At 47.0% G+C, this 19,938-nt stretch overlaps 4 protein-coding genes across 6 annotated transcripts in view; 1 reads left to right on the forward strand and 3 right to left on the reverse strand.

Moving 5' to 3' along the window:
* Positions 1–19,938, reverse strand: part of LOC134842435 (uncharacterized) — a 298,939-nt gene that overhangs the window by 236,189 nt on the left and 42,812 nt on the right. The gene's annotated exons all lie outside the window — the stretch shown is intronic.
* Positions 1–19,938, reverse strand: part of LOC134842434 (uncharacterized) — a 266,691-nt gene that overhangs the window by 203,947 nt on the left and 42,806 nt on the right. The gene's annotated exons all lie outside the window — the stretch shown is intronic.
* The window catches only part of LOC134842430 (uncharacterized), a 227,611-nt gene that overhangs the window by 164,860 nt on the left and 42,813 nt on the right, over positions 1–19,938 (reverse strand). The gene's annotated exons all lie outside the window — the stretch shown is intronic.
* The window catches only part of LOC134842433 (very-long-chain (3R)-3-hydroxyacyl-CoA dehydratase hpo-8-like), a 491,300-nt gene that overhangs the window by 120,126 nt on the left and 351,236 nt on the right, over positions 1–19,938 (forward strand). The window contains exon 1 of one of the 2 annotated variants that reach the window (XM_063858772.1): positions 16,311–16,320. The exons of the other annotated variant lie outside the window; for it this stretch is intronic. The gene's annotated coding sequence lies outside the window, so the exon portion shown is untranslated. Of the gene's footprint in view, positions 1–16,310; positions 16,321–19,938 lie in introns of those variants that run through there. 2 annotated transcript variants of the gene reach the window in all.

A 19,938-nucleotide genomic window follows, 5' to 3' on the forward strand; every position in this document is an offset into this window, starting at 1 on the left:
GAATCTTGACCGAGATAGCGCAAAACTCGAGAGAAATCAAGCGAATCTGGAAAGGGATCAGGCGATCCTTGAGAGGGATCAAGCGCGTCGTTACCTTGAGATGCTGAGAGCAGAACACCAGCAGGAGCAGAGGGTGCGAGAGAACGCGGCGAATTGCGAGCAGTTGAAGTCGGAGCTGGAAAGAATCCAGAGGCGACAACGAGAGCTCGACCAACAAAAGCAGAAGGAAGGAAACCAGAACGTCGAAACGAGCTGTTGCGAGCTCAAGGCCGGAGTTGCGCATGGAGGTGGATGAGGCTCTCAGGTCGAAGGGGAGATTCAACTTGGACCGTGCGGCTCAAGAACACATGAACGAGGGGCTGGAAGTATGGATACCAACCGAACCAGCATCCTCCCTGCGCGGTTCAGAGACAACGCAACCAATACGCCCGTTGATGGACATGGCACTGCCGGGATACACCCCAAGCTCAACCACGAGCAGCAGTCAGGTGAGCGGGAGCTCGTCACGTCTTAAGGAATTACACGAGAGGTTACAGCTGAGGAGTCGCGAAAGTCCAGCTCGAGCGGAGGTACCCCCGACTTGGAGAGAGCAACCGGTCAGGAGTGTGGTGATCGCAAGCTACAAGAAGAACACGGAGGGCAGATACCACCGGCACAATCGCATGGATTGGAACGCGGCGCAGCGGGCGAGAAGGGATTGCTTCCATGATGCGTCCTGGGCTGAATATTGCACACAGCCGCGAATACCTGAGGGTGCAGTTCATCTGATCGTAGGGGACAGCCTGATACGGGTTCTGACCAGAATCCAGTGGCACTGGCAGACTGGAGTCTTCAGTATTTCTGGAGCCGCAACACCGCAGATGTTGGCATCACCCGAGATGGTAGGGATGGCAAAGATGTACACGGTGACCCTAATGATGGGGACCAATGATGTGTCCAGAGGAGAATTAAGGAAAGTCATGAGGTTACACGATAAAATAAGCTGCATCTTGGAGAAGTTAAGGATTCAGATGGATCGTGCCATACTCATCGTTTGCGCCATCCCTTACAACTTGATGGCCGACCAACATGCGATGGAGATGAACGAGAAAGTACGAGTCCTGAACGGGATAATCAAACAGATACATCAAAGGAGCGTTCTCCCCATCAGGCTGTTGGACGTAGCCGACCATATGGAGCAGTCTTTCCCAGAGGATGCGTCCTCAGATGGGATCCACTTTGATAGGCCTAGGGGCGTGGAGTGGTTGAATGATGTCTTCCAGAGACAAATAAATGAGAAGCAAGATTTGCAGATAAAAGCAGATTTGCTTGAGACAGCCCGAGTCACATTCGGTCCACCCACGAATCCTCCTTTCCTCGCCACAAGACCCCTGTCCAGTCGCCTGGGAGCGGGAGTCAACTCAAGAGACAGCTCGAGAAGCAGCCGAACCAGATTACCAGGTTCCACGCCGATGGAAGCTGAAGAAGCGGAGTCATCGACGCCCCAGAGTTCAGTGGTATTCTCAGTGGTAGTGGTGGAGGATAAGAGAGTGGAGAAGACAGCGGAGGCAGGTAGGACGCAGTATTTGGAGACGGTGAAGGAGTTGGACCTAGAGGATCTGGAGTGCAGACAAGAATTAAAAGAAGTCTGCAGAAGTCCTGGGGCTCAAGCATGTGTCACACGAGGACTTGAGTCGACACCAGTGCGTAGACTGGTTGAAGGCCCATGAACAACATTTATCAAGAGCAAGAATGATGAAGACGGCTGATCTAACTGAGATTCCCACGAAATCAGTCATGGGACCGATAAATTACAGACCTCTCAATTTGCTGGGGAGTCCGGAACTCATAGTGGAGCCACCTAAACACAGGACAAGTATCGCCAGAATCAGATTGGCGACTCCTGCACAGTTGAAGCTACTGGATCCAAGGGAGATGGAATTGCCATACGCCGCCTACGATGGTGCGAAGTTGGCAGATGACCCAAGATATGGGAAATCCTGCGGCAGTGCTCAATTAGCCAAGACACTGGCGGTGTATGACAGAGCAGATCCAGCGGCCGCGAGAGTAATCATTGTGACGGGATCGGACTTCGAAGGAACATCTCCCAATTTATTTTGTTCGGAAACTGTAGTATACTCGCTGCCGGGTGCCGAATTGAACCAGATGTTGACCTTGGTGGTGGCGATAAAGTCGGAAATGCCTTCCGAACCGGAGCTGCTGCTGTTCGCGGGAATGAATGATCACCTGCATGCGGCTGGGCTTCTAGAGCAGCTGAAGGGGGACGAGGCTACGCCAAAGAAGATATGGGAGGCCATACAGACGCTGTTTGCTGTGATGAATGAGGTGCAGGAAAACGTCAGTTCGCGATTTGGGTCCAAAACGAAGGTGGTGTTCACGACATCCCCCGGATACGCAAGCATGCCCCCTGCTCTCCAGTTTGTGTATGCTATTTTGATTCTGATAGCTGAAGGGAACGCATTGCGGATCCTGATGGTAGCTCCCAAACGAGAGCTGGAACCTACGAACTTGAGATTACGGAAGTCAGAACTGGCGGCGGCGTGGGCGCGCGTATTCCATGCCTTGAGGGGATTCTATTGAATTAGCAGATATACTCATTGTACTGGATGAGGTCCTCTAACTCGAGATTTCGAAATTTGCCAGTCAGCTGAAACTCAGTCCGACAATAGGGGATGAACACCCGGTAAAGAGTCATCTGACAGCCAGCTTGTGGTTCCGATACATGGACGTGACCATGACGAGTTCCACGAGTAAATCAAAGGGACCAAGCAATGAGAGGAAGAACGTGGCTGCGACTGAGAAGCAACTGGAGTCGATGGTATATCGACTAACGCAAGAGAGGGTAGGTGGCCGTTTTTGAAACCCAGACTCGAGAATGCTACTGACAAGACAAGGGAGAGTGCCCCAGCTCTCGTGAAGCAGATCTGGGAATTTTTTGAGGAACAATTGGAGGTAGCCGAGAGCAGGGAGATGACGGTGGCCAGATTTGTCACGGCAGCTAATGAGGTCACCATTGGAGGATTCTGGCGGGAGCATGCAAAAGGTGAGCTGAGGACGAGGAGCGATCACGAAATACTGGGATTCTTGAGTCCTTGTTGGGAGAAGAGGTACATGGCTGGAGTGTTTTGTGCAAAAGAGACCATTTTTGGGCCCTTTGTGCAAGGGCTCTTGAGCATGCCCATAAGTCTCTTGTTAGCCTTGTACTTAGTTTACCCGAGATACCTGTTTATCATGGGACCAGCGTAAATGTTCAGCCGGGGTGTGGAGACACTTCGAATTGATGGATATCTGGCGCTGGTGCTGCTGACTCATGGCGAATTGGTGTCATTCCATCGGCTGATGAAAAATGGAGAGCCCTTGTCGATGGGAACGACCCACTCGAGCATAGACACGTATTCATACAAGTGCGCGGCGGGGTTGAAGACGTTGCTGGTGGAATATCTACTGATGCAGAATCGACACATGACCGGTGAAGAAAAGAACCCGAAGACTAGAGAGGAATGGAGGGAGGCGAATGGTGGTATCCCTCTACTGACGTATTTATGCCTGGCGATGAGGTCAGACCCGGTGGGAATGATCAGGGGACTAGAGGAAGTTGTGACTTGTATCTACGGCCCGGCGATGACATACGCCTTTCCGGACCCTCTAGTGGCTGCATACCGCCACTCAGTAGTGCACGTGAGTTTAATAAGCGTGTTTGATGGGACAGCGCTGAACTGGTGTCAACAAGAGGTGCTCAGGGCGCGGATGAGTAACACAGTGCTCTTCGGGAAGGTGAAAGATATCGAGTTGGTGGTTTTCCATTTCCGGGGGCAGTTGCAGTGCAGGATGGGGGGAAAACGTGAAGGCCCCATAGAGACGTACCCCAAGTTTTGGAACCTGAATCCCCTGACGGCGAACGGACAAGAGATCTTGAGAATCCCCGCGTGGAAAAAGAGCTTTGAGTTGGTAAAAAAGGAGCTAGAGGCGACACTGGAGAAGGAAGTCTTACCCGCGACCATTCCCGAGTTCCCAACAGTCAGGAGAATGACCCTGGAGATGAACAGTCCCCTGGTAGTGCCGTTCCTATTCGCGAGAGATACGGTGGAGAAACAGCAAGTGGAGTTCACCGATGGCTGGGATCCCTTGTTCATTGGATACACGGCGATATCAAGATTATTTCCATGCGATATCAAGATTAACTCGTGGACGACTCAAGCCAAGAAGATGAGAGACTCAATGCCTCCAAAATTCGAGGTGCGGGAAAACTTGAGAACGCTTGATCGGGCGAGCCTGGAGAGTGGATCACCGATATGGGATGATGGCAGGATGATCGTGGAAGAGAGACACATTGCGCTGAAAGACGAAATGAAGTTCGCCAAAAGGAAGTATCGAGCACCTTACGGATTGGAACGGGTGGAATTGAGGCAAGAAGGGAAGGAGCTGGATGCGGCAGGCTCGCTGTATTAAGCCCTGACGGAGTATAAAAAGCAAGACCCCGCAACACCCTCACCCCTGTCGGTGGGCACTCCTGGGGACAGGAGAACTGGCCCAGTAGAAGATCGATTCAGGAAGATACTCGAGAGAAGACAAGCCGAATCGGGAGAAGAGAGCATGGACGAAACTCTCAGTGAAACGGGGGAGGAAATGGAAGTGGGGAATACGCCTGAGCCGAAACCAGCAGAGGTGGATTTCACCGCCCAGGAACTGTTGCGCGCTTGAGCGGAGACGATTGGGCGGACAGTGCCACGCCACCACTGACCTCATCTCCCCGTAAGAACCTGGAGCTACCATTGACAAGTGAGACTTTTAACATGGGAATGAAACTCTTGAGTGCTGAAGAAAGGCAGAAGAATACATTCGAAGGGAACAAAGATATGTTTCTGGGGGCTCTAGATGAGAAGGCTTGGTAGGTTTTCTGGAGTGAATTTAGTCAGGAGATGAAGAGCGAGACCACGTTAGATGACTTTAAGGAAGAACTGTGGAATACGGTGGTCAAGTTTGGAGAACCAGTGGTGATGGCCACCGGATTGGATGAGAAAGCAAGAGAGGAGTTGTTGAGCAAGATGGTCAAGCTGAAGGAGACGCGTCCGAAGACCAAAGATGATGAATGTAAAGACGGCTCTACTCTGAAAAAAAGGACTGATGATAAAATAAATAAAATTGAAGGGGAGGATAAGATTAAGACTAGTAATATGATTAAGAGTACTAATATCCTTAAGGCTCGAGCAGGGGGGAGGCACGAGTTGGAAGGGTCGGACCGGGACGGAGAGATCGAATCTGTGATGATAGTGACGACACCCTCAAGCAAAGGTACGAAGTCTCGGAAAAGGAAGCGAGAGATGGAGGAGTTGAGCAGCCCGTCGGTGGATGCTGTTTCGGAAAAGAACTTGAGGGAGACCGCCCCATGATCTTGGCGCGGTGGAAGACGACAGCATACAAGAGTAGCTCCGGACCAAGGAGGCTAACCGAAATAGCGAAAGAAACAGAGGCCTCGACAAGTCTGGTAACGGAGGAGGACTTCAAACCTCAGAAGGCAGGTTCGAAAAAGGGTTCGACGAGTGAACAAACCTGGGAAGTGGACGTGGGCCGAGAATGGATCTCGAATGAACATCAGGCTGTCGGCAAACAAGTGTCCAATGACCCTCTTGAGAAGAACGCGACGAGAAATACGGCTCGACCTTGGTGGGTGGCCCTAGAAACGATGAAGGAATTGGAGGACTGTCTGAAGAAGCTTGATCAAGGGGTGTCCCGCAAGCGTCGCAATTGGGCTACTCAACAGAAAGCCGAAGTCAACAAACTTGGCAGAGCCTGTTGCGAGATTATTTTGAGGAGGCGATGAGAACACCTTCATCAGCATTGCCTCTAATGGCGAATTCCTTCGTCAGAACCGCGGGACAACTGATGTTTGCATGGAGCTTAGTGGGAATAGAGTTGGAGGTCTTGATTTCATGTGACAAATTGAAGCTAGGCAATAAAAACCTGGACGTCTATCAAATGCTGGTACAACACATCGCGAGGGACAACTCCGGTCTGAGTCTGGCGAGAAGAAAAGATGCCACTTGTTTCTTGAGGTGGATAATGTCTGTAATGAACAATAGCACCGTCCAAGCGTGTTATCAGAGGGCTATGGGGAGCAAAATCATGGAGAGAAGAGTCTCCAACGTCATACTGAACGTGTACCAGAGTACGGGAATTGAGAAGGAGGATGACTCGAGACAATCCCTAGAGAACCATAGAAAACTGGATGAGATACGAAGATGCCACAACGAGAAATTTGAAGAGGGGCATGACGTGCATCGCAACTTAGCCTTGGCTGAGGGTTACGCGAGACCCAATAAAGAGGGAGAATATCAATACGTGTCTGGAGTGATGGGGATAGCGTATAATCCCTTCTTGGATTCAGAAGCCGCGAGCGCTTACAGGAATCAGGAGATGACGGAGCTCTTGAAGTTTTGGACGGAGAAGATAATCGTGATCGATCCAACGGAAAGGGAGAAACCGAGCCTGGGCCTGCTACTTGAGGCGACGCCAAAGGTGATAAGCGTGCCGCGCTCGAGCAAAAGGGTAGAGTTGAGAATGGGAAACGGAAATGGCATGATGACTACGAATTTGGGAAAGGTTTGGAAATTGCTGAAACCTTCCTGGTGTCCCCATCCCCATGCAAGCTTGATTGAAGAAGTCACGGAACGAGTAAGGTTAACACCGACAAAAGATGAGGATCTGGGAATGTTGGACGTGATACACAAATTGATCCTACCACAGAGTAAAGAGTCGGGTGGAGCAACGAGTAAGCTGGGATCGGTAATGAAGTTGGAGCCTGGTAGCTGTCTTGACTTGACGTGCGGAGGCGGAGGGCACACCTGTGATGGACGATCTTGTGTCAGAAAACAATCTTTTCAGGGAGAGGACCTAGTCACTTGGTTTGGTGATATAACAGAAAGAGAGAAGAGCGAGATGCAGATAATGGCTGAGTGTTATACGAACACCAGGGTGAATATAGCAACGGCTCTGGGGTTCTTCTCTAGAATGTGTAGTCTGCAATCACTCGAGATGCTGGAGTCTGAACACCATTTGGTGACGGCGTTGAGTGTGGAGTCGTGGCCAGGAGCGTTGCAAACCACCAAAAAACATATCAGAGGGTGGAAGATTGGTCTAGAGGCGGAGATGGGATTTCCAGTGAGCGAAGTTTATGGCTTGCCGTTAAATGCAAAGTCTTTGGTGGGATCAGTAATGGCCAACGTATGTGGGAGCCATTATCCATGCACATGGCAATGGTGGATGTATCCAGCCAAAGGATACTAGTGGATAAGGCCTTCTCGGTACCCAAGTGCGTACGCCTACCTCGAATGTCACATCATTCACACAGACTGTTGAGGAAGATCCTGGGAACAGTGCCGAAGGCACAAAGAGATGACTTGAGTGAAGTTTGGGGAGAAGAACTCTTGAGCTTGAGAGACGAAAATAGGACCGATGGGTAATGTCCCAATGCCGGAGGAAGATGATGTGGTGCACGAGAAGATGATGGAACTGGAGCCTCTGCTGGAAGCCTCGGGAGAACGCAATCTCCGAAGCATAGAAATTACACATGGGGATACAAATCTTTGCTTAGTGTGGGATGTAGAAGAAATTCGGTCGATCGGGTTACCCGATCATCAGCAAAAGGTGACCATCTTTGTAGTATGCACGATGTTGGCGTTACGATGAATCGAAGAAAATGTGACGAAGTACAGGCGGTCGAAGACACCCACGGCGGAACCGATACACGCTATAGACTATAACAGGAGTTGAGTCGCATGAGGTTTTTTCCGTGGTTTCGAGCAACGTTGACATCTTGGTTGTACATGGCGACGAAGGATCACATGAAGAAATATCAGAAGGAATATCGACAGTTCCTGGCGGAGATAGGCCCGGAAGCCTTCAAGAGACCTCTGATGACCCATCGAAAGGCGATCACCACAGGTTGGAAGAGAGTTGGTAGGGTGTCTAGAGACAATACCAAAGCAAGAGAGTCGATACTGGAGGAAGTCTTGGCGAAGAACGTGAGCTTGAGCCTGCAAAATTCCTTCTGCTTGAACAGGGAATTGAAAACGAAAGGTTTACTAAATCAGGCAGTGAGGTTGCAAGAGCAGAGGGAGTGGATGCGATCTTACGAACAATTGAGAGCATGGGAAGAAATTGTGATCAGTTCTGATAATGAGGAGGCGCTACTAAGACAGATCACGTTGTCAAATTCATCAGGTCCTAGCACTTCGAAGGCTTGGAATACGAAGTGAGCAGGGAGCTCAATGTGGGTTTCTCGAGTCTTGAGAGGGAAAGGAAGGGGCTCGAGTGTGAACTCGGATAAAATCCGAGGTCACGGAAAAGAATCTTTAACGAAACAAAGTATTGTAATTAATATGATATAGTTATTATATGAATCAAAATGCTGCATGACAATTTCCTGACTGAATAGGACAAAAAAAAATTTAAACATAAGCCTCAAAAGCGGATATTTAAGGTGCAGGTATATGAAAATTTTGATTGCTGTTCAGCGATAGTGTGACAATTTCATATAGTGGTGAATTTTGGGATGTAGATTAACTTAAGTCTGCTGCAAATTTCTGTATATGACCACTGGCACTGTATCTTGAGCAACACTCGGTGTTCTGGGGACTCACTGGCAGGCGGCAACACGCGATGAGGACACCGATCTCGAGTCCGGGGAGTATGTGCCAGTCGGTCATTTTTGGAAGTTTGACCTTGAGGAACACGAAACACGCAATTTTGGGAGGAAATTTAATTTTTGAAAATTTCGAATGGAGCCTGTCATGCCCAACTTTCTCGCGACATTTGAAAATATCAGAAAAATAAGATCAGAACATCCGATTTGCAATGGCGGGAAAGTACCTAAAAAAGCAGCGGGAAATTGCTATTCGCAATTTCCAGATACGAAATGAAACGCGAGTAGAGCCGTCTTATCCTGAAATAGGAGAAAAAGGATTGCGAAAGAAGATCACGATTATTCGAGCTGAATTAGAGTGAACCCTCAGTGGAAAGGTGGACAGCTGGAGTGTCCCAATAGTTCAGACTAAAACTTCATTACTAGAGTCAAAACTTGCTTTCCTTATTAAAACTAATTAGTATTAAACTCCGTAAGTTATCATACTTAATTCTCGAGTTGCTCAATAATTTAGTTACCTCTAATTCCCGAGTGTGCCGACGTGTGAGTTCTCAATTTAGTTTTCTTGAGTGTGTTTTATGATTGTTATGTTGAGATATGCGAATTTTAGGTTGATCCATTTGAACTGGTGTGCCAGTCGGTCATGTCTGGAGGTTTGACCTTGAGAAACACGTAATTTTGGAGTGAAGTTTTAATTTAAAAAATTTCGAATGGAGCCTGTCATGCTCAGTTTTCTCGAACTAACTGAAAACGCAAAAGATCAGATCAGAACGTCCGAATTAACAATTGCGGGAAACTACTCAAGAAAAAGGCAGGAAATTGCTATCCGCAATTTCTCGATACGAAATAATAAGAGAGTAGAGCTGTCTTATCCCGAAAACAGGAGAATAGAACACAGACTAGAGAAAGGACGATTATTCGAACGGAACAGAGTGAACGTTCAATGGAAGAGAGGACAACTCGAGTGTCCCGATGGTTCATACAGAAACTTTGATTCTTGAGACAGAACTTACTTTTGTTGTTAAAACTAATTAGCATCAAACTTATTTAGTTATATTATTTGATTCTCGAGCTGCTTATCTTTTAATTACTCCTCATACTCAAGTGCATCGACATGTGAGTTCTCAATTTTAATTTCTCGAGTGTATTTTATGATAGTTATGTTGAGATAAGGCGAGTTTCAGGTTAATCCATCTGAAATGGATCAAAGTTCCACTGTCCAATAAAAAGTAACTAAGCGGATTGTTCCGACCCGGTTTTAACGGCGTTCATGTATTTTGGGTATTTCGAGACCTAAGTATGGGGACGTTTTTATTTCTAGAGTGGGGGGGGGTATTTTGGTAGTGGCCTTTGAGCTGCAACGGGTTCCAGTCTCATGTCGCAAGCGAACCGAATTGGCTCCGACCGTTCTTGAGGTAGAAAAACACAAGAGATAGTGTCCCTGACTCTTGAGCCAATGGTTATAGGGTATATTTTTCTTAAGCCTCATGTGTGACTGCAGTAGACGAATGTTACATAGTGTTTTTATGGCGCTCCTGGGTGTTTTTACGACATCATGACTACGGAGTCGAACCCACTTGACACAGCTCCGGGCTACATGCCCATTCTAGAGTACCGGTGGTACGGTTCAGCGGGAACGTGTAGACCTTCCGGTTGTACCGTGATAGCTTTTTAAGAAAACTCAAGAAAACTTCCTGGTACGCTCTCCGAACGAGGCTTAGCTAACCGAGTGAAGGGGGGCAACTAGGGGGACAAAAACACGAGCAAAAAAAGAATACAAAAAGGAACAAAAACCATAAAACGAAAAAAGACAGTGACTTTGATACCAAATTAGTTGGATCAAACCTTTGTATTAATTAAATAGTATACACATACTGTTTTATAAGACCGATCGTTTCGATCAATCTAGCAATTTAAACCAGTGACTTCAGTAAGGTGCCCGAGTGGGGGGAGTTGTTAAGGGTTTTCAGATAGATTGCGACCCAACCGGACCACTAGGAGACTTGACTGGAAAGGGTGACCAGTCGAGTGGGAAAGTTGTTCACAAGGATCGGAACGGACCACTAGGAGACTTGATTGGAAGAGGTGACCAGTCGAGTGGGAAAGTGGTTCTGCTGTCAAGAGCAGAACAGAGACAACCAGCACAGGACCACTACAAGAGGGCGCACAGGGGTGTTCTCAAGTCGAGCAACGGGTATCGTTAGAATCCACATTACATTATAGGAAATAAGTGTAAAATTGGATAAGCGGAGTCCCATTGTTTTGAGGCAGTTTTTACTCAAGCAGGCCTGGAAACAGGTCTACGGTTTTCTCTCGAGTGGTTTAGCACCCGGCGCTTAAGGGATTTTTCGGCTTAAGAGGGGGGCTAAAGAGGGGGGAGGTGAGTAGGGGGGCTGGTTAGGTTAGAGGTTGGCGGTTGTAAATTGTAAAAAGGGGGGAAATTAGAGTAACTAATTAATCGACATCGTTGATTTAGTTACATTTGCCATTAACACGCGTTGGTAATAATAGGTGGATATCCAAAATTTAACTCGAGTTAAGATTGGTACGTTGGTTGGATTGGTAGGGGGGAACGGATATAGACAGTTTTTGTGATACCCCATAAGATCGCTAGTGGGGGGAGGAAAACGCGTGGCAGTTAGGTACCAGACATTTTTTTCGACAGAAGGTCGACATTTGTCTTCTTTGAATTTTAGGTGGGTTGATTTCTCTGTTTTATTATTTTTTTTTCTTGTTTAAAAATATTTTTTTTTATATTGTTGCATTTTGGTGAAGATTTGCGATTGGTTTTTATACGAACAGGTGATCACAAGATACCTGCGCACAGGTTTTGGTTTCAAGTTGCTTGGAACATAGAAAAAGAGGTAATTAAAAAAGGGGGGTTACCATTTGGCCATTAAGAGAGGGTTTTTGGGAAAATTTTCACTAGAGCTTGAGTGGTGGTACAAGGTACAGTGAATCAAGAAGTCCCTACAACGAAGAAGAAAGAGATCCGATATCCAGACACTCAGTGACGAGTCTTGGGACAGTACCGAAGAAGTCTTGGGACACTGCAGTCTGGGGACAATCTTGGGGCAACACAGTCTTGGGACAGTGCAGCCTTGGGGCAGTCTTGGACCAGAGCAGTCTTGGTACGAAACAGTCTTGGGCCATTGGTCTTGGGACGTTAGTCTTGGGACGTTGGTCTTGGGACATTAGTCTTGGGACGTTGGTCTTGGGCCATTGGTCTTGGGACGTTAGTCTTGGGACGTTGGTCTTGGGCCATTGGTCTTGGGACGTTAGTCTTGGGACATTGGTCTTGGGACATTAGTCTTGGGACGTTGGTCTTGGGCCATTGGTCTTGGGACATTAGTCTTGGGACGTTGGTCTTGGGCCATTGGTCTTGGGACGTTAGTCTTGGGACGTTGGTCTTGGGCCATTGGTCTTGGGACATTAGTCTTGGGCCATTGGTCTTGGGACATTGGTCTTGGGACGTTGGTCTTGGGCCATTGGTCTTGGGACGTTAGTCTTGGGACATTAGTCTTGGGCCATTGGTCTTGGGACGTTAGTCTTGGGACGTTGGTCTTGGGTCATTGGTCTTGGAACATTAGTCTTGGGACGTTAGTCTTGGGACATTGGTCTCGGGACGTTAGTCTTGGGACGTTGGTCTTGGGACGTTGGTCTAGGGACGTTGGTCTTGGGACATTGGTCTGAGGATACCAATAAGAAGTACTGGGACAACACTGAATAGTCTTGGGACGGTAGAGAGAAAGTCTTGGAACAGTATTAGGAAGGGGGTACTATAAGAGTACTAAGTTAGGTTGAAGTAACCAATTATAACAACACATTCCCTATCCTAACCTAACACATAAAAGTTTTCAAAAGTTTAAGAAAAATTGTTTTTAGCGAATTGTCAATTTCTTTTTACTTAGAGTTTTAACCTTAGAGGAAAAATTTGGTAGATAATACTGTAAATAATAACAATTGTAAATAATGAGGCGGAGCAGGGTACCGGTAGCTGAAAAAAGATCTACCGAAGCAAAGACAAAGTATAATTCGTCGCTACGCAAAACAACATCAATGGGTCCGAAGATAACAAAGAAGAGCTTTTCAGTTAATATGGTCAGCACAAGGTGTACAACGGAGAACAGAGCAAAAGAGGGTACGGAAGGGGAACGAGTAGAACCCACCATCGAGATTGATCTAGAGACACCTGATCAAAGTGTGGATGAAGCAAGGAAAATGGCGACGGAGTCAACTCCAATGCCCAATGCAGAAGAACCAAACCCGAAACCCATAGAGTTCTCCCCAATAGACAATGTGGAAGATGCAATAGGCAACACCGAAGAAACGGTGAAAGAAGACTCTCAAGTAAAAAAAGACATCTTTTACAGAAAAGTTGGCGATGATGGTCGGAATAAGAACGAAAGAAAACATGACTGAAGAACCAAAAGCTGAAAGAGCACGAACATTTGGGACAGTGAGCACGAAGACGACGGAAGCCAATCCAAGAGAGGAACAAACTAAAGCAGAAGCTACGGCCAAAGACAGACCGACGGCTGACCATGAAGAGGCTACTATTGAGCTAGGTGACTTGATGGCAAAACTGAATCAGATCGACAAAAAACTGAAGCACAGCGAAGAGGACAGAGAAGTGATAAGAAAAGAATTAAGATACAACAAACATGAGTATCTGGATAGTTATTTTAACCTGGCTAAGGCAACAGACGAGAGACTCAAGGAGATGTCAGATAAGGTAGAAGCCACCAATGAAGAACGAGATAGGAACATCAAAAAAGATATGCAACAGTTGAAAAACCGATATGATGATGTCAACAGCCAATTAGGTAGCCTGGAAAAGAGAATGGGCACAATGAGCAAAAATCAGGCCGAAAGTTCGTGTGCAATACAGGCGAAATTGGATGCAATCTTGAGAAATTCTACCTCACAAGAAAGACCGGGAGCGGATCGCACGCAAGGCACCAGAGTTGACTTTGTGGAACCACAAAGGAACAAACGGCAATCGACACCGTTGCCCTTAACCCGGGATACGGTGAGCATAGCACCAACAGCTGCTAAAACAATCATGAAGAATGGAACGTCAAGTACAACGACTGGTCCGGGGGACTCAACAGCTAACAGCAACGCAGGTCCGGATGCTATGACATGGGCAAGCACTTGGGAGATGATGAATAGAACTCTAGAGGCCTTCGCCACGAGGAACACTGACTCGAATGATAGAAGAGAGGGAAAATCCAGAAAAACATTCAAAAAGCCAAAAGAATTCAAAGATGACTCTGATGGATGCATTGATACTTGGGTGGAAGTGATGAGATTACACCTAGAACAGGACAACTTGAACGATGAAAGAGAAGCATGCACAGCCATACTCAGCAATTTAGAAGGCACGGCATTAAAATGCGTGGTTGCGAAGAAAGAAGAAGAACGCGATACCGCGGACAAAATCTTTGAAATACTGTTGGATAGATTCGGCTCAGGCATGAAGGGTCATCAAGCGATGATGCGATTTGAAAAAAGGAGACAGAGAGATGACGAATCGATAGACAGGTTCCTAGATGATCTCGAGAGCTTGAGAAGAAGGAGTGACCCAGAAGAATCTACCAATAGAAGAAACTTCAGCATAGCCTCAAAGTTCATTGATGGGGTAAAGAGTGATGACTTGAGAACGATGTTAGCAACGTATTACACATTGTCGAAAGATAATGCGCCAAATCCAGAAGCGATGAGGCAGAAGTCAAGAGAATACATGCTGATGAAACCCAAGAAATACTCGTACTCAGACAACAGGAACACCCAAGGGGGGAGTCAGCAACAGAGGTCGTCATGGTACAAGCCCAGAGATGACATGGACAAACGCAGGTCGTGTGCTAACTGCGGGTCAGTTGATCATCATGTGGCGGATTGCACGACATACAAACAGGGCATGAAGAGTTTGGGATATGCACCTGATGAGGAAGATATGAGTCAGATGGAAGAACACGAGTTCTATAGCGGCTTGATCACCAAAATAGGTGCAAGATGCTTCTTCTGCAACCAAGAAGGGCACTTCAGGATGGACTGTCCGTTGTTTTGGGAAGCGGTCAAGAATCAGAGTCATCCGAAACACAAGTTGGCGCTAGCAGCGGTGCAGAACCAGAGAAACAGACAAGGTGAATTTGAGACGAAGAAACTTGAGGGACCAAATGTAGAGCTACCAACGAAATCAATGAAAACTGTAACACAATGTGGTAGTGCAGCAGAGGCCACGGCGAAGAAAGCCCCAGAAATAGATTACGAAAAGGCGGCAGCGGAGGCCATCAACAAAGTGAAGCAGGATCTGGCAGCGAAAGAAATAGAACAACGACTAAAGCAGGAGATCGAAAAGCAGAATTTCAACGAAGCATTAGCTGGATCGAAGCCAGCACCAGAGGCTGTATCGGGGTCGACAAAGACTGGAAATTGTAACACTGTAAACATGGTGACAGGAAAACCATTCGGCATATCAAAAATCGGGGCTAGAATAATGTCGATAATCACAGTGGGCGGCCACGAGGTAACCAGAAACTTGAGCGAACCGAGCGACCAGACAATAATGCACATTGATGTGTATGCAGATTACTTGAGTTTAATAAGCCCACAATCGACTTCTAGAGCATTGAGAGCACTACTCACGCGAGGGGGTAGCAAGTCGCTACGTGTTGATAACAGATACACAGAAGCTTATGGTCCACATGAGGTGATGTTAAACATAGATGGAATCAACATCTATACCAAAACAATGATAACATGTGATGAAGACCTAATTGGGCAAATCTACGTAGGGAAGGAAGAGTTAAAGGTGAGATCGATTGGACACTGCGCCATGCTTGAAGAAGATGCGATGCACATCGGAACAGAGGCAGATGTGACAGGGCACGTGCTAGACATAAGTGGCAGGAAGACTCAGTTACGTGGGTTACTTGATACGGGAGCGGTCTTGAGTGTCATACCAATCGAAACTTGAGAACGAATGGGCTTCAACAAAGATGACTTGATAGATTCGAGAATACGGTTGTCGGCTGCGAACAAAGGGGCCCTGCGCGTGTTGGGCAGAACGCCGATAATAGCGCTCAATCTGGGGGAACGTAACCTGTGGATGAGTTTTCTTGTAGTAGAAAACCTAGATGAGTCTGACCAATTTATTTTAGGCAGAGACTTCATCAGGAACTTTGATGTAGCGATTGATCTAAACAACGCAATGTTCAGGATACGGAACCCGGATAGGAGGTACGCAATCAAACCGGTAAATTTAACAATAGCAAATGAAAGCAAAGCACCGGTGTTCTTGAGTAGGAGGGTGAGGCTAAAGGCGAATGAAGCGGCAATCGTAGGCTTGCGGATGAAAAATTACAATGAATTAAGTGACAATAAGCAAGTGTGTATAGTTCCGAATCCTAATAGTCAAAGTGCTGCTGTTTTAGGAAGATCATTCTCGATAACGAAGAGCGGCCTCTGCGTCAGTGTCTTGTTGAATACCCTTGATATACCGATCACGATACAGAGAGGGAGGAAACTGGGATATGCTTTACCGGTTAAATTTCGATATGAAACAATTGAGAACTCAAAACAGAATGAAGTTGTTTATTGTCCCAATCATAGGGACAAAATTTGTATCTTGAGACGATTGCAGAAAATAAAAGATTCTTCAGGTCTTATTAAATCACTTAAGTCAGAAACGAACGATGGGCTGTCGAGCTGTTCGAACTTTCCAGAGCGACCCACACTAGATGAAATGCAAACTGATAAACCGGTTCTGCCGGAGATTGAACATTTGAGGGGCAAACTGAAAGATGAACAGCTCGAAGCCATCAAGGAAGTACTAGAGCGGAACGAGGAAGTTTTTTCGAAGCATAAAGCGGATATCGGGTGTTGTAATTTCGTTGAGCATGAAATAGAACTTGAGGAGAACGCGGTACCGCACAGGGAGGGGGCGAGGCGCATGACCCCGCACAAATCGGAGGCGTGTAGAAAAGAGATCGAAACGTTACTAGAGTATGACATGATAGAACCATCCAAGTCACCGTGGGCGTGTGGAGTAGTAATGGCCAAAAAGAAAGGCGACCAGTTGAGGTTTTGTTGTGACTTTCGATACCTGAACTCCGTCACGGTGAAGGATGCCTATCCCATACCTAGGATTGATGAGAGCCTCTCGAAGTTAGGTGATGCAAAATTTTTTACGACTCTTGATTTAGGCTCGGCCTTTTGGCAGGTACCACTACGGAAGCAGGACAGGGACAAGACAGGGTTTGCCTGCGAGTTGGGTCTGTTTCAGTGGAAACGGATGCCGTTTGGACTTTGCAATGCCACAGCCACGTTTCAGCGATTGATGGCACACGCGCTGATAGGCGTGACAAAGAAGTATGGCAATCTGGTAATGTTCTACGTGGATGACGTGGTAATAGCGACGCCAACACTAGAAGACCATATTGAGAGACTGGACGAGGTGTTCGCGTGCATGAAAAGATCGGGGCTAAAGTGTAAACCATCAAAGTGCGAGATACTCAAGGACTCAATAAAATACTTGGGCAGGATGGTAGACAAGCACAGCATCAGACCTGATCCAGACGCCGTGGAAGCAGTCCTAACCTGGAAGTCACCGAAGACGGAACACCAGTTGATGAGCTTCCTGGGCTTCGCTAACTACTACAGAGAGTTCATCAAAGGCTATGCGGACAAGGTTTACCCGATGCAACAATTGATGAGGCACAAGGGCAAGAAGTTCACATGGAACAACGCAGCGGAAGAGTCATTCAAGAGGATAAAGAAAGAGCTATGCGAGGCACCAGTACTAGGGATGCCGACTGAGAAGGGGATGTACGTGCTGGACACGGATGCATCGGTAGTTGCGATTTCAGGAATTCTCCATCAGGAACAAGAATGGAATGGGAAGACAGTCTTGAGACCAATAGCGTACGGGAGCAAAGTCCTAAGTGACACAGAAATGAAGTACGGAGCACCGAAAGCAGAGATGTTCGCAGTGGTCACCTTTGTCGAGAAATACAGGGCATACCTAGGCAGTGAGCCCTTCAAGCTGCGAGTCGACAATCGAGCACTAAGCTGGCTGAAAACGTACTCAATGGACCAAAGTTACATTGGGAGGTGGATAGTTCGCCTAGACGGATACAACATGATAATTGAGCATAGAACACGAGATAAACATCAAAATGCCGACAGCTTGAGTAAGAAAACGGAGTTCTACGAGAGACAAGAACAAAGAGAGGCGGACAGACCTGAGATCAAAGATGGCTTCTCCTTCATGGACAAGGAAACGTACGACAGTCTTCCACTCACGAGATGGCTGGACAAATCAGGCAAACCGATTGAGGATCATCCGGAATTACCTAAAGAACATCCAGAAAAGACCATCTTGAAGAAAAGCAGAAGGATTCCGGTAGAGATAATGCTCAAGTCCAAGATCGTGAGGGAAACGCTCAAGGCAAAAGGTTATGATCTCAATCAGGTAGAAGCGGGAACTGCCCGAAAAGATGAAGATTTAATGAGGCTGCTTGAGAAACTATCAGATGACAAACCCGTGATCCAAGAGAAGGGTCAAAAGGAACCGGAAGTCATCATACTTCGGAAACAAGAAACAGTGAACAATACTGACCTCTCAACAGGGAGCGTCGCTGATAGCAAGGACGTCGTGCGGTCACTAGTTGACAAAATCCCCGAGGACGTTCTGGAACAGACCAAGGTTAAGAAAAAGAAAGTGGCGTTCAAAGAAGAGGCTGAACACCTGGGACTAGATCAAGAGTCCGGGGAGTGGTCCAGGTTCATGGAAGAAGAAGAAACCGGAGAAGGGAAATTGTCCGGGGAGCATGAAGAATGGGATAAAGAATCGGATGAGAGCAGTGAAGACCAGGACAGTCTGTGCATGATATTGGCGGAAGAGAAGATAAGACAACACGACAGGGAGTTACAGACGGATCCATCTTCAGGAACGTACAATCTGGACATACAAGAGGTACGAGGTGGTGAAGAACTTGAGAAAATTGCGGTTTCAAGAAAGCCATTCAGGGAACTGTCGTACAACTCGAACGTCAGAACGAATCTGGTACCAGAAGACGACATGAAAATCGTGAAAAAGATGATATGCGTGAAACTGAGTGATGACATTCACAACCCTGGTGAGATGAATGGAAAGATCATGGCGCTAAAGGAGCATGTCAAGGCAATATATAGGCTGTCAGACCTAATAAGAGCCCAGAAGAATGACAAAATGACAAGTAATCTCTCCAAATGGATCCAGTCGGGGGTCAGGGAGAAGGGGGAACTTGAGGAAGACAGCTACAAGATCTTGAGCCAGTTCTACAAAGAAAAGAAAGACTTACTTTATCACACAGCTGATGGGGTGGTAGCGTGCAAGAGGAGAGATGAGGAAAAGGTATTACACAAACACAACCTCATCATACTACCACAATTGTACCAAACGGAGGTGCTTTTCAGATCACACGACCAGATGGGCCACCAGGGGATAGATAAAGTACAACAAAGGATACTTCATAGGTTTGATTGGCCGGGAATGAGAAAAGCTTGCGAGAGATGGGTGAATGCCTGCCTAGCATGCCTTCAAGTAAAAGACCCAAGAAAGATGAAGTTTCCCCTCAAGTCTGTCGAGAGTTCGGAATTCAATGAAGTGGTGCAGATAGACCATCAGAAAATCTGCATGACGGAGTCGGGTTATAGCCAAATACTAGTTATAATAGATCACTTCACAAAGTTGGCGGAAGCGGTTCCGTGCCAGACAGCCTCAGCCGAGGAGACATGTGATCATCTGATAACGCATTGGATATCGCGGTATGGTTGTCCAATGACTTTCCAGTCGGACAACGGCAAAGCTTTTGTGGGGGACTTGACAAAAGAATTGATGAAGAGATCGCACATTGCTCAAGCACACTCGACGACCTACCATCCACAAACCAATGGGTTGGTAGAGAGACAGAACAGGACACTGGTCAACATGTTAAGTGTGTACTGCTCAAGATACATGACAGACTGGGACAAATACCTGCCACAGGTAGTAGGAGCCTATAATAGTACTCAGCACTCAACGACGGGCATCAGTCCTTTCATGATGTTGACGGGCAGGGAGAGGGCAATGCCTCTAACATTCTTCTACCCGGAATACGAGGGGAAGAGGACGTCGCCTCAAGCATATGTGAAGGAAGCGATCAAAAGACAACAAGAGCTAAACGAGCTATGCAGGAGGAATACGGCGCAAGCGCAAATGAGGCAACGCAAGAAATATGACGAAAAAATATTACAAGCAAAGCCATACG

The sequence above is a fragment of the Symsagittifera roscoffensis genome, chromosome 3, assembly GCF_963678635.1.
Source record: "Symsagittifera roscoffensis chromosome 3, txSymRosc1.1, whole genome shotgun sequence".
In the NCBI taxonomy this organism is placed as follows: Eukaryota; Metazoa; Xenacoelomorpha; order Acoela; family Convolutidae; genus Symsagittifera; species Symsagittifera roscoffensis.